This window comes from Gorilla gorilla, chromosome 3, assembly GCF_029281585.2.
Source record: "Gorilla gorilla gorilla isolate KB3781 chromosome 3, NHGRI_mGorGor1-v2.1_pri, whole genome shotgun sequence".
In the NCBI taxonomy this organism is placed as follows: domain Eukaryota; kingdom Metazoa; phylum Chordata; class Mammalia; order Primates; family Hominidae; genus Gorilla; species Gorilla gorilla.
Window position 1 is genome coordinate 122830652 of NC_073227.2, and position 15784 is coordinate 122846435.

Genomic DNA, 15784 nt, shown 5'->3' on the forward strand with positions numbered 1-15784 from the left:
ACCCTTCCTCCTCATATCTCACACAGGCAGATTTGTTCCTGCCTCCTCACCTAGATTACGAGCTCCACACAGTCTCCTTTCTTCTGGCTCTGGTTCCCTCATTAATCTTTCTGTTATTAACGCTATTAACTCGTTAAACTATCTCTCCACCTTTCCAAACTTCCATTAACTCTGGCACTCCATAAATGTTAGTCAAATAAATGAAGAATCACACTAACTCCTCTTTCCTTCCCTCTCACTCCAAACTCTTGGTGAGATTCTTTTGCGTTTATGCCCTCGTTTCCCCATTTCCCACTCACTTGTCAGTCTCCTGGTTCTTGGTTTTCCTCATTATATTGAAACAGATCTGAAAAAGTCATGTAAGACTACAGCCATTGCCTATCAGTGCTATTTGAGAGTTAATAAAGTTCCCTTTTCCTCCAAGACAGCGAGCAGAGTGAACAGAAGACACACTGGTTTCTGCCCTTGGCTGCACAGCCATGCCCTGAGGCTGGGCTTAGGATTTTATAATTCGCAAAGTCAACTGTCTCTTCCCCTCTCCATCCTTTAGGAACTGTCTGCAGTATCTGACACTGTTGAGAGCTCTCATACCCTTTAAACTCTCTCTTCTCTGGCTTTCTGAGCTTTCCTCCCACTTTTGATGGCACTGCAGGAGTTTTTAAGCATCTCTGTCTCATACCAACCCCAGAAATAAAGTCATTCATCAAATTCCTGTACTTAGCCCCTTGTCTCCTAACTCTTTGACCACTAATGTTTTAGAGACACTCTCCTGACAACTATCGCATCTTTGCAGTTGTTTCCATTTCCAACGCCATGTCTCTCTGAGCAGCAGCCTTGAGTTTTCAATTGCATATTTATTAGTCATTTCCATATGGACATCTCACTGAATCTGTCATACTAAACATGTCTAAAATATGTATGTTTACATGTTACATGTATGTTTGGTATGTGGGAATGCATTACATTCCCACAGATTTTTTCCCAGTTACAGTGTTACTATTCTAATCACTCAGACTAGAACACTCAGAGCTATCTATGAGTCTTCCTCTCGCTCAAACTGCATATATAATCTATAAACAGGTCCTGTTGACCTCATCTTCTAAAAATCTCTTACATGCTCCTTTTCATATCATTGGATAATAGTTTAGTGTGGTGGTTAATATCATGCACACTGAATCCAAATCTGTTAGGTTCAAATCCTGACTCTCCTTCTATTTACTAATTATGAAACCTTAGGAAAATTATTCAACTTTTCATCTGTAAAGATGGGGATTATAATGGTGATCCACTTTATATGACTGACAACCAAATAAGTGAATACATGTATAGCAGGTATTAACCATATGCTTAGCCGACCTATTTCAACCTTCTAACCAACCAGAAGAACTGTAGTTCCCTGCTCTCTTGCATCTAAGTGGGGCCATGGAATGTGGGCAGAAGTGTTGTGTCACCTTTACTCAAAGGCAATTAAAAAGAAGACATACTTTTCCTATGTTCTCATTGCCAATGAACACACTACACAGATCTCAACCTCAGAATTCTCTGCACGCTGGTATTTCCAAAATAGCTTCATGAGAAGGGAAATTTGTGTAGTTTCAATGATTTAGTGATGCTATGGTTTGGGTATTTGTCTCCTCTAAACCTCATGCTGAAATATGACCCCAGTTTTGGAGGTGGGGCATAATGGGAGATGTTTGGGTCATGGAGGTGGATCCCTCACAAATAGATTGATGCTATTCCCTGCAAGGAGGAGAGGATGAGTGAGTTCTCACTGCATTAGTTCCTATGAGAGCTGGTTGCTAAAAAGTTTGACATCTCTCCCCTCTCTCTCGCCATACGATCTCTGCACACACCCCCCCGCCTTTGCCTTCCATTGAGTGGAAGCAGCCTGAGGCCCTCACCAGACGCATATGCTGGTGCCATGCTTCTTGTACAGTCTGAAGACTGTGAGCCTAATAAACCTCTTTTCATTATAAGCTACCTAGTCTTGTGTATTCTGCCATAGCAACACAAATGAACTAAGACAAGTGACAAACACAAAATAACTTGTCTTTTAGACAATACTGATGCCTGAAATTCCACATTGAGGCATTTTTTTCCTCTTCGTAGCCTGATAATGGCAAATACCTTCTGACACCTTAGGATGGATGAATTTGTAAGAAATATTCCTGGAAGCAGGTTTGTACAGTGTAGAGAAAATGTTGGGTAACAAAGCAGGAATGGAGGAGGGTTAATCAGCAAGCCAAAAAGCTTTTATAGTTTTGCCTGCTGTGCTGCATGGAATTACATCCCCCCAAAACATATGTTCAAGTCCTAACCACAGGTACCTGTGAACATGAGTTTATTTGGAACTAGGATCTTTGCAAATGTTATCAAGTTAAGATGAGGTAATACTGGATTGGGGTGGGCTCTAAATCCAATGACTGGTGTCTTCATAAAAGAAAGGTGAGGGAGAGTTGAATATAGCGACACAAAGGAAACACAGGGAAGGAGACCATGTGACAATGTAGGCACAGAATGGAGTGTTGCAGCCAAGCCAAGAATGGCAAGGATTGCTGGAGCTACCAGAAGCTAGGAGGAGGCAAAGGATTATTCCCTAGAGCCTTCAGAGGGATCATGGCCTTAATGGCACCTTGAGTTCAGAATTTTAGGCTCCAGGACTGTGACAGAATAAATTCCCGTTGTAAGCCGTTCAGTCGGTGGTAATTTTTTACAGCAGCCCCAGGAAAATAATATGCCTGCTCAACACCCTACCCTGAATTTTAAGTTCATTTTATGGAATCATTTTGAGTTTGGAGTTTGATTTAATCCTTTTCAGTAATTAACGCTCTTCATTTTTTACCCCCAAATATGTCACACTGGCTCTACTCTTATAACAATTGTATTTATCTATCTTTTGGTAATGGGGCTGCCACCCCTTGCAGAATGAAAAGTAGAATGTGTATGCTCACACCTCCCTCCCTCCCTCCCTCCCTCTCTCTTTCTTTCTTTCTCAGAGTCTCGCTCTGTCTCACCCAGGCTGGAGTGCAGTGGCGCAATCTTGGCTCACTGCAACCTCTGCCTCCGGGGTTCAAGCGATTCTCCAGCCTCAGCCTCTGGAGTAGCTGGGATTACAGGCGCCCGCCACCACGCCCGGCTAATTTTTTTGTATTGTTAGTAGAGACGGGGTTTCACTATATTGGTCAGGCTGGTCTCAAACTCCTGACCTCAGGGGATCCACCCGCCTTGGCCTCCCAAAGTGCTGGGATTACAGGCGTGAGCCACCGCACCAGGCTCACAGAATTTCTTAAAAAGTCATTGTGTTCAGTCTTTATGGATCCTCTAAATTCCAGCTGCTCAGCCTCCCGGAGCTGAATGAGATCACTTAAAGGTCGACTGCTGGGGCCTCCAAGGTCGCCTCGGAGGCTCACCTCATAGGCGATCAAATGGATCTCTGGGTTTTTGTGTGTGTGTGTGGGTTTTTTTTTTTTTCCAGAAAAACACTCCACCAAGAAGGTTTTTATAACCTACTGGAGGAGGAGGATGGAGAGTGGGCACGAAAGGACTAGGATGAACATGCCATAAGCAATCTAAATGCCACTGCAATATTGCCTGGTGAGGACCTGATTACTGATGTTTTAAACCTAAGCTTTCAGTTGTCACTCCACCCAGTAGTGAAACAATGAGCTCTAAAATATATATTTCGGCTCAAGCTTTCTTATGTGGGGAGGTAATCCACCCGAAGGTATCCCCAGCCTGTACCTAATACAGTGCCCAGCACTAAAGCAGCTCAGATGCCAGTGAATGGTGGCCACTGGGAGGCCTGTCAGTGGGTGCCAGTAGCGGTCTCTTCAGAGAAAAAGAAAACTCCCCTCTGCCAGATCAGTATTTTATGAGCTGTGAACCAAAACCATTGCTACCACCATCACTATAATTCTATCCACAGTAATTATCATAAAGGCCTAACAATGCCTTGTAGATGAATATTCTGAGTAACTGCTCTACAACCAGGAGATTTAAGACCGCACCAAAAACCAGTAGAGGGTTATACTTTACTGGGCACAAGCCGTTTATGATAAGGAAATTCTAGTTTAATCTGTGAAGAGATGTGAATGTAACTGAGACACGCTTAAATGGAATATACAGATGAGCTTTATTTTTATATCTGGCATGCTTGGATCCACGCCGACCCTCCAGCTGCTCGGGCCTGCCCTTAGGGGCTATGGACCGCATGACTCTATCAGCGGCACCGCCACCGCCGCCGCCTCCGTTCCCCGACCATTGGGCCCGGCAGGCGCTTCCTGGGGGCGTCCCTGCAGGCGCTTCCTGGGGGCGTCCCTACCGGCTCCAGCCCTTGGGATTCGGGAGCGCCCTGCTAGGAAGCCAGAGCCCCGCAGGGGCCGCGGCGTCCAGGCCGCCTAACGCGCGCCCCTCGCCCGGCGCCCCGAAGCGGCCCCGAGGGGCGGGAGCCGAGTCGAGCGGCAAGGCCGGGCCGGGGGCGCACAGCGCCCCTAGAAGTGCGGGCTTCCCCCACCCCCGGCAGCGACCCCACCTCCCGCCCCCGCTGCGTGCGCGCGTGTGTCCGTCTGTCTGTATGCTCTCTCGACGTCAGTGGGAATTTCCAGCCAGGAAGTGAGAGAGTGAGCGAGAGAGAAAGAGAGAGAAGCGCACCAGCGAGCCGGGGCAGGAAGAGGAGGTTTCGCCACCGGAGCGGCCCGGCGACGCGCTGACAGCTTCCCCTGCCCTTCCCGTCGGTCGGGCCGCCAGCCGCCGCCGCCCTCGGCCTGCACGCAGCCGCCGGCCCCACTCCCGGAGCCCAGCGCCGCCGAGGCCGCAGCCGCCCGGCCAGTAAGGCGGCGCCGCCGCCCGGCCACCGCGCGCCCTGCGCTTCCCTCCGCCCGCGCTGCGGACATGGCGCGGCGCTGACTGGCCTGGCCCGGCCCCGCCGCGCTCCCGCTCGCCCCGACCCGCACCCGGGCCCGCTCGGGCTCCGGCCTGCCGCCGCCTCTTCTTTCTCCAGCCGGCAGGCCCGCGCCGCTCAGGAGGGAGAGCCCACCCGCGCCAGGAGGCCGAACGCGGACTCGCCACCCGGGTAAGCCAAACTCGGGCGAGTGGGGGCCCGGCAGGGGACTCGTGGCCCAAGTCCTGCCGCCCAGCCCTCCGCACCCCCTCCAGCCCCACTCGGACTTCCTCATTCCTGCGCTAACCGCTGGGCTAGACCGTGGGAGGAGGTTGACAGTAGCTGAGAGGCACATGGGATTAGCGACAGCGGGGAAAGACACATCCGGACCTCGCAGGGGCTAGTCGGCCGAAGGGCCGCGGCCGCCCGGCGGTCATTTCTCTTCACGTCCCTCCGCGGGGCGGGAACGCGAACCGGAGGGGAACTCTTACAAACTTTTAAAATCCCCAACCCCAGCCCCACCTGGGGGATGGTGAGAAGGTTGGAGTGCGCTGCGGCGCGGAGGAGAGAGGGAAGGTGGTTGGTGCAGTGCAGAACCAGATTTCACCTAAGGGCGTTCCATGAAATGAAAGCAGAAGTGCTTGTCAGTCCTCTTGGCTGGGAAAGCCCTCCCCAGCTCCCCAGAATTGAATAGGAGAGTCTATTCATCCCTCTCCTACTTCTGAAAGAAACCTGGCTCTCCCTCTGTCTCTCTCTCTCTCCCCCCTCCCCCCCTCCGTGCGCGAACACACACATATACACAGACACACACACACACACACACGATATAGTCACCTGCTATAGGACTTGATTCTGATCCTCCGGGGCCTGGCATTTGAGAGAGAAAATGAATTACCTACTTGGATACTTAGAGCACTTTTTAGACTTGATTATGTAAAACTCTTGGACAGTGCCACCATGCATTATGCATGACCGCTGAAACAAAAATAATGTAAAAACAAGGCCTATCCTAAATGCAAGTTTTTCTATGGTCCTTAAAAACAGACACCAGGGAATGTTTGCCCTGACTTGCTGGTTTATCCTGACACTCAAATGGGACTTAATGATACAGGATTTAATTATCAAGATTTAAGACATGTTCATGGACTTTGTTAAGTAGAGGTTTTCAGCATTACAGTTTATGAAATAACCATATTTAACTCAAAGATTTTTTTATAAAGCTCATAATCTGAAAAAATGCTTATGGTATTACTAAAACATTTAATAGCTCTGGCATCAAAATATTCTACATACTGGTGATCTTTAATAAATAGTAAAGGTTAGGGTCAAGATGTTCAATAATTTTTTTCTAGCAGAATCCCACAACTGAATATTGTCAAGCAGTTTAAACTGCATTCGTGTTTGTTAAAACTTTAAAAGGGAAACTTAAAACTGAAGTATGTTGTTTTTCTGGTTTTAATATTGTGCTTTCTAGAGATGAATCCTTTTACTGTTTGAGGCACTATAGGAATTATGTATTTAAATGTATGTATTTAAATTTGAAGCAATGTACTTTTTTGAGTTTATAAACTTGGGAAGACAGGAAATAAAAAGATTTGTTTCCTGTAGAATTTTACATTCATGATTTAATTGAATTGCTAAAATGAAAAGAACATGTACGATTAATGGAGACTTGGAATCTGAGATTATTCATCCATATTGATACACCTGCAATTCCTAAATACCCTCCCCTGCTTGTTTAGATAAGATGTCTTCCTGGGCTGCAGCCTACTGGACAAACTTGAACACAAAGGAACACACGTTATATGTACATTTAATACTGGAACCGAAAAGCTGCTTGCAGTGAAAAGCAAACCACTTCTAAACTCTTTGAGACTTTTTAAAGAAAGTAGTATAATCCTTTTAGGGGTTGGTGGTGATGTGAAAATCTATTATCTTTTTTCTGAAATTTCATTCTTATGTTAGGCATTGGCACTCACTTGTGCTGAGTAAATGCCCCTGTTTTTCAAACCCAGATAGTAAATACTGGGGGGTATACATACAAAAATAGTCCTTCCCCTTTGTAAGCATTGCTTTGATCTTTGCACTTCCTTTTTACTCTACCTCTTAAACAAGATCTGTGTTGATTGAGTTGATTAAAGCACAATTAATCTGAAATAGGCAGAATTTTAGATTTAGTGATTATATTCCTTACATTTCTGTTGTTACTGTTCCTGGAAACAAATTGAAGTAGTTTGAGAAACTAATATTTATGCAGGTTGTTTTAACTACACTTTTAGACTTGCAGATAATTGATTAAGTTACTACCTTGACTTTCAGGGATTGCTCATTGTGGTAGATACGAGGTCTAGATAGGGAATTGGCAGCTACATGAATGTTGGACTATCATTCCATCAGCAAGACCTTATTTTTACCTAATTTATGAGAGGTATTTCTCCGTTCAGAAGAGGTGAAAGTTCTGGCTTCTGGGGGGAAGTGGTTACTTCATAACCTTCAACTGGTTTGAACTTGGGAGAAGTAAGAAAAGTAGTCGATATTTTCAAACAGTAAAATAATTGTATCTGAGTTGCTGTATGGATTTTTGATGAAGTACTCAAAATGTCATCTTTTGCATCTTCGGGTCTTAGTAGATGTGCTATTCTGAGTATAGAATTGACTGCAGTAGGAAGTGTATCTGGAAATGCACAGTACTGTTGTATAACCAATAGAGTAAATTCTCAGATTATGCTCTTCTAGTCCACAGATTGATCAGAAATCACATTAACAGGAATGGATGTCTATGCAAAATTTCTCATTAACTTTTTTACTTTTAGTAGGAAGTTTGTTTTATTCGGTTGGTCTGTTGGTTTTCTGTTTACAATGTGAATTGTCTACAGTAGTGGGATTGTTATATTAGAAGAGAAGGAGAAGGAAAAATAGAAGTTAGTGCTAGAGGATATGTTAAGATGTTCTGCTCCTACATCTACATTTGTGTCTAATCAGCATTAATTGATGACTACGTCTTGGTAACCAGTAGACCATACTGGAGCAATTTACTCTGCTTTTTGGGAATTAGTTCTCATTTGCACTCTTGCACCTCCCATAAATACTGAACTCACTTGTAGTGTTCTTAGAGGTCAGCAGTAAACCATCAAGAGCATATGATATCTCTTTGAATTTTGTCACTACTTTGGAGACAGAGAGTTTGGAAGAACTGAAGGTACTCAGCCTCAGGGAGAAAGGTTTGAACGTTTTGGCATAGTCCTGCAAGTCAGTTTGGCTCCTTGACTGTGAATTTTTTTAATCAAAAAAGATTAATATTTGAAACCACATAATTTGGACAGTTAATAGTTCTGGTAACATAACCAAGCCTTTTATCTTTGTAGTATTTCATTAATTAGTATCCAGTGCCTCACTTTTAGAAGAAAAAAAGAGAAAAAAGTAGTAACATTCTTTTAATGATGATGAAATTGCTTCATACCTTTGGTCTCTGCTGTATTAGGGGTTGTTCCTGGGTGCAAATTAATATACTGTCTTTTACATTTCCGGAGGTTGTTGACCTGGCCTTGAAGATCAGCCAACAGTTTAGAAAATAAGTTGTGCAAATTGCATTGCTACACCTCAAATAATTTAAAGCCTGACAGTTCTGTACAGAATAAGAGTCACGTAAGATGTGATTTGTTAAAGATTATAGAAATCTCAGAAGATAGATTATGGATGAAAATATTTGTTTAATTTAGAGTACTAATAATAAAAATAGTGCATTTTACATTTTAAAAAGAAAACAGTTTTTATTCTGTCATATTTTCTGTAGTAACTAACACAGAATTAATTATCAGTAATACAAATTTCATCTGCTTTAATTTATTGCCTGTTTTTGAAATTAGAATAATGATATATTTGGTTTAATTATCCATTACAAATTGCCTTATTATTTTTCATTCATCTTTCACCATTAATCCAGAAACCTTAAAATAGCTTTTATTTTGACCCATGCCTTCAGTAGATATCAACAGACTTGAGTTCATCTATGGATCCTATTAGTTTAAACTGTGAAAAATTTTGACTGCTTAAGCTTTAGAAAAGAATTTATTCTTTAAAATAGCCAAAATTATAAAAAATGAAATAAAAAGAAAGGAAAAGCTGTTTGAGAGAATCAAATACTCTAGTTTAACTAAAAAGAAATAATATCTAATCAGTACTGACGAAAGAAATATCTGATGCTTAGCATTGTACTTGTTGGTACATAGTAAGCAATCATTAACTGTTAAATGAATGAATGATATGAAGTTGTTGCAAAAATTTTTTTTTAAATGGACAGCCATCTTCTATAAGGAACAAAAATTACATTATTTTGCTTTGCCTTCTGGAAAGAAAGGAGCGCAAAATAGTCCTTGCGTCTTAGATATTATGGAAATCTTATCTAAAGACCACTTGAAGTTTACTAGAACAAATAATTTATTAAAAAGTATCTGGCGCCTTCCAAAAGGGGAACATTTCATTCTGAAAGAGGCATTTATGAACTAGAAAAAAAAAGCCTTTTAGTTTCAAAGTTTTAGAGGCACCAGAGCAAGATTATAAAGTAATTGGAATGATAAAAGGTCCTTGTAAAATTGAAAATGTAATTTTTTGGTGAAGTTAGAATTTCTGTACACTCCGTTGAAACTGTAATATCAAATACTAATACCTCCAAAAAAGAAACAATGCTACAAGCACTGCTTGGTAATCTAAGAATCGTTAACGCTTATCTAAATTAATCAACCAAAAAGTTAAAACAAAATATGTTATTTTGTTATGTTACCTCTAGAATTAAACATCTATCACCCATAAATCTGTGACTGTTAAAAGTTACTAGATGGCAAACCTCAGGAACAAGCAGGCAGTTACCAGGGTTTACTGTACTTTCCACTTTCATACTTTAATGATTTTTCCAACACTGTGGAAGCTGGGACCTCATCCTAGCAGAGTTTGTTCATTATTTTTCAGTTTTAGCATTTTTTAAAAGTTGGCCTTGAATTTCTGAATTGAATCATTTATTTTTTTTGTGGACACAGTTTTTTAAATGAAATATACCATTTAGACTAGAAAAGAGCAAAATGGCAGTACGCCCTGTCCTAGTGTCATTGTGCCCCCTGGGAACCCTAATGCAGTCCTGTGGGAAAACAACCATTTTATTGAGCGCTGCTCACTTCAGTTCGTTCTGCTTTGCTGCCACTTAGTTCTGGTTCTGACCCTGATCTCCTCTCACATCACTCACAACAAACATGCAAGTTTAAAAATTAAGTTAAAAGTTAGTTACATATATATGTAACTAATGTGTATATTAAATATACTGATATATATTAGTTACATATATAGATATGGCAACAACAAAAAAGGTTATATATATACATATTTGTAACTAATATGTATATTAAATATAATGATATATGTATAAATACATATTTGTAACTAATATATATAATTATATTTAATATATATTAGTTACAAATATGTATATGTAATATTTTTTGTTGTTGCCAGCAAACTGAGGAAGAAATTAAATGTTAACATCTATAACAATTGCACTGTAAAGCCATCATTGTTGAAAAGTACTCCGAAGATTAATAGCGGCAGTGTTTGTTAAAATAATAAAATAATCCAAGCACTCTGCCTGTGACTTCCCCATGAGATGGCTTCCAGAAAAAGATAAATTTTTGTGTGTTCCCTTACGAGTTCAGTCTGCAGCTTCTGGGCATGAAGAGAAGCATAAACAAAACAAACAAGGCTCTAACTTTGTTATAATCCTTACGCTACTAGTAGAAATGTATGGACAATTCATGCATTTCATATTGGAAAATAAAGCTATTAGATTTTTCTTTGAGATGAACCTTTTTCTTTTAATTTTTTTTTAATTTTTTTTTTTTTTCAGTAGAGATGGGATTTTGCTCTGTTGGCCAGGCTGGTCTCAAACTCCTGACCTCAAGTGATCCACCCGCCTCAGCCTCCCAAAGTGCCGGGATTACAGGCGTGAGCCACCTAGCTTGGCCAAGGTGAACCTTTTTGACAAATGAGGCTCACTAATATTTCTAGGATTTACTTTTCACTAACTTGAACTAAAGAAAGTATAAGACCTGCATAAAGTTGAGCATACCTCTATAATGTCCCATTTTAAAAAGCAATTTGTTTTTAATGACTTTTATTTGTTAAAAGCAGTTATTTCAAAAAATTATTTTTATTATTTATCATGCATTTGGACTGAAAATACTATACCATATTTCAGTGTTAGGGCACACCTATCCCTCTTTATCCCAGACGTCAATTCTACCATATAACAAGTATGTAAAAAAGAAAACATAAAAGTGATGACAGACTCCCTAATCAACCTATTTATTGGTTCTAAGCCCAAGCCTGCAGTTCATTTAAATAGTGAAAATAAATTACTTAATTGTCTTAGAAAATATGTCTTCCATGAGAAGAATTTTAGGAATGAGAAAATAACTATTTTTGGATGTTTTAACACAAATTCCCAAATCATGTTTTATTGATATTTGAAGAACCTCTTTGTCTACCAGTTCTTGAGTATAGGCTTATTTTATAAGGCTTAAACGTGTATTGGTGTTTGACTGTTAAGACTTGATCTATAACCTTCAGTGTCTTTTTCTTTTAAATGGGGTGTGGACTTGGTAATGAGGCCAGAGGAGAATACCTTACAATTTATAGCATCTACATATAATACAAGAACCTTCATGATTTATAAAATTAAAATGATGATGATGTGGAATGATGGAAGAAGCATGTGTGGGTGGCTATTTATGTAGAGGAAATTAGAAGTTGAAAGCAATGTTAAGAATTAAAATTAAATTACACTTAATTTTTTGCTCAGTTGGATAGTCAGGAAAGTACTTAAATCAGCAATTGATTTACATAAAATCAAAACTGAAAACTGAATATAGAATCTAGGAAATAGGAAAAAAATTTTTAGTGTGTTCATACTGCTAATTTCAAACCAATCAAAAAACCTGGGGAACTACTTTTCAGAGGAGATGGCTTAAAATGAACCAAAAATATAGCCATTTCTCTACCCTATTCATTTAATGCATTCGTTTATTATACTGCTAATACATGATAAGGTGAATAGGTCAAGCATCGTTTGTATATGTGTATGTGATTTTAAACCTGAGTCTTTTGAAAGATTGGTCAAAGCAAAGGATAATGAAAGCATAAAGATTTAGGGGGAAGAGTCCTCTATAAAATTAAGACTTAAACTTTGTTATCGACTTGAATGTGAAGATAGAATAATCTAGAAAGTGAATGAGAATTATAAATAAAAGGACAAATCATATATCTCATGGTTGAGAAATACAACGAGATAAATTGTATATCTCATCTCATGGAGGGTCATAATGAAAGAAGTAAGAGAGATTGCCCTTGGATAGAACCTTTTGGCAGACATTTCATAATGGATTATCATATTTTTGCTAAACTGGTAAGAATGGACATTTTCACCACATTATGAAAAAACACTTTAGAAGTCAGTTGCAATCAAGCAAATATAAGTACCTGGGAAATTAAAATCAAAAGCACAGCAGTCCAACAATAGTCAAATGCATTTACTCGCTCTCATACCATATCATAGCGTTAATTTGAGATAATGTCTTTATGGTGTCTCTTTATATATTTACTCGATTTCCCATTTAAGACATTTAACCAAATTTAAAAAGCAATCCTTAGAAACTTTAAAAATATTTCCTATTTTAAACCATTACATAATCATTTACCCTGCAGTTACAATTCTTTTTTTATGATGGGTGGGGAAGTATCCCATTTCTCTTAGAAAGTCTTCTGTAATAGCCAAATAGGAGTCAATCCAAGTTGCTTAGAGAGGTAGTTCAATCCTGTGTTGAAATAGATGACTTTTGGAGTAATTGTGCTATATTTACTGAGTATCTGTTGAACTGTAGGAGTCCAGTCATTCAAGGCAAGCCACAGAAATGATTTTATTGCTGAGGCACTTAAGTATCTTCACATCTATATGCCAATATTAAATTTCTCATCATCCTTGATCCCCACCCCTTTGCACAGATTGGTATCCCCAGCACATTAGGGAATGCGGTTGTTAGCCTGTTAGGGTCCATTCAGTAGATTTCTCATGCCAGAAATCTAGAAGCCCTTCTTATACATTCAGCTTTCTTCTGCAGTCAGTCACCAAGTTCTATCAAGGCAGCCTCCTCATCTCCAGAATCCATCCCTTCCTCGTTGAATTTCTAGATTTTATTTTTGCATTGTCTCCTGCTTCTAACCCATCGTTCATTTCGCATAATGGTCAGCTTTCTAAAGTGTAAATCGGATCATGTCTCTGCAGTGAATCCCAGTTGTCTTCACAAGCTGATTCTCGCACACCTCACCCCCTTACTCCCTCCCGTGTTCCCCAACCATCCCCGAATCTCAAATCCTCCACACCAACTTTCAGTTTCCTATCCACAGTTTCTGCCTTTGAATGCCTTTGCTTATGCCCTCCCTGTATGAGAAGTGCCTTTTCTTTCCTAGCCATCCTGCTAACTTCTAAACCCTTAGGCCTGGTTTGAGCATTACCATTTCTCTCACTTGCCTTTCTGTTTTCTCCCTCCCCTTTCCATAAAGAGTTATGTGCCCCCATTCTGTGTTCTCCTGAATTCCTATGGGTCCTAGAAAAGAAACATCTTGAGGGCACGAGTTCATCTTATTTACTTTTTATTTGCACAGCACCTGGTATGTTTGCTGAATAAGTAAATACCGAACAAGATATCAAGAGACAGTGCTGCCAATTAACTGTGTGGCTCTGAGCAAGTTAATTAACTTCTCTGAGTCTTATTTTTGTTCTGTAAAAAAATGAGGTTCGACAAAATGAGCATCTCTCTCTAAAATTATGTGTTTCTTTGATATAATTGTATTAATTGGAAGACTTCAGATTTTCTTGCCATATCAAGATAGATCAACTTAAGAAAAATGAATGTGAGTAAGTACCAAGCCAATTCTTGATTATCAGTATGATAATATGAGGAACTGCCCATTTTGTCGATAATAAGTTATAATTTTTGGTCTCAGTGTAGGTTCTTTCTCAAATCCGGATGTTTCTGGTGTTGCATTTTTTCATTATTATTCAGTCTCTCGCATTCATATTTCTCCAAAGAAATTTATGGAAAACTTGAGACAAAAATTGAATGTAAAGTTTAATATTTAAATGCTAGATTGATTCAAGGTCTCACTTATTATAACTATATTTGGAGGGAGAAGAAGGGGAGGTGGTGGTAGTATGAGCTGAATCCTCCTCTGTTCCTTCCTAGAAGGAACACAACGTCCTACATCAAGAAAAAAGACAGAAGCATATCTTGGAGATATGAAAAGAACCACCAGGTAAACTAAAAAGAAAAAGAGTGTTAAAAAGTCAGCCTTTAAAAAGCAGGATTGGAGATGAGGAGGAGTCGGGTAGGGGAAGCATTGCTTGTTTGTAGAAGCTCTTCCATCTTCGCATAGTGTGATTTTTATTTTTTTATTATTTTTTCCTTCCTTTTTTTTGACCTCCAGCTTTAGTATAGTACAGTTGACAGAAATTATATATGTTTATGGTACACAAGATGATGTTTTGATATACATATGCATTGTGAAATGATTAAATCAAGCTGATTAACATAAGTAGGGTTTTATTTCTTTAACAGTGATTTATTTGAATATATGTTGAGTCCTTTCTATCTGCCAGACACAGTTCTAAGGACAAGGCACACAGTGCCAAACAAGACAGAAATCCAGAAATTCATGGAGCTTAAGTCATGTAGTCTTTTCAGTTTTTAAAATTTTCTTGCTGGGCGTAGTGGCTCATATCTGTAATCCCAGTACTTCGGGAGGCCGAGAAGGGAGGATTGCTTAAACCCAGGAATTTGAGACCAGCATGGACAAAATAGCGAGACCCCAGTCTCTACAAAAAATTTAAAAATTAGCTGGGCATGGTGGCACATGCCTGTGGTCCCAGCTCTTGAGGAGGCCGAGGTAGGAGGTTCACTTGAGCCTGGGAGGTTGAGGCTTCAGTGAGCAGCGATTGTGCCACTGCAGTCCAGTCTAGGCAACAAAGCAAGACTGTCTCAAAAAAGGAAAAAAAAAATAGAAAAAGAAACTTTCTTTTTACATTAGCCTTTTTTAAGTTGAAGAATCCCATAGCTAAAAAAGTACACAAATATTAATGCTGCAACTTTAGTGATTTATCTCAAGGTGAACACGTTTAACCTAGTGGGTGGTCAAGAAATAGAACACTGGCAGCACTGCAAAAGCATCCTATCTGCCCTTTCTTAGTTAGGACCCCTTCCCTCCACTGTCATTTAAAAGATTTCACGAACAACTTTTGGATTATATGTATGTCAATTCTGTGACTCATATATATCCACATAGACAATGGAGCATTGACTGAATGAATTCATTATTCCAAGGTGCTAATAATGAGCTTCACACCAGCGGGAACTCTGCTGTGTCAGTTGGGCTCTAAGGTCAGTTCATTTCAGATATTCCTCACTAAACAAAATACTGTTTTTCCTCAGTTGTTAGTAAAAAATATAAAACAGATTACATTCTCATTTACTTATTACTTATGAATGTAAAAGTAAATATTTTGCTTAATACCAAGTAGCCAGGGTCACTGACAGAGACATGGGAGAAAGAAGTATTCACATCTGATGTTATCAGACATAGAAGAGAGAGGTATAGTTCACCTATTTCTCCCCACTCAGTTTATACATTGACATCTGTATGTGTGTTGTTTTGTTTGTTTGTTTTGAGATGTGGTGTCGCTCTGTCACACAGGCTGGAATGCAGTGGCGCAATCATGGCTCACTGCAGCCTCGACCTCCTGGTCCCAAGCTATCCTCCCACCTCAGCCACCCAAGTAGGTGGGACTACAGGCATGCACCACCACACCTG

The 15784-nt window shown here is 40.1% G+C and overlaps 1 protein-coding gene across 2 annotated transcripts in view; it reads left to right on the plus strand.

Moving 5' to 3' along the window:
* The first annotated feature begins 4680 nt into the window (after positions 1-4680).
* Positions 4681-15784, plus strand: part of NFKB1 (nuclear factor kappa B subunit 1) — a 115605-nt gene continuing 104501 nt past the window's right edge. For both annotated transcript variants that reach the window (XM_019025812.4, XM_031010114.3), the window contains exon 1: positions 4681-5071. The gene's annotated coding sequence lies outside the window, so the exon portion shown is untranslated. The remainder of the gene's footprint in view (positions 5072-15784) is intronic.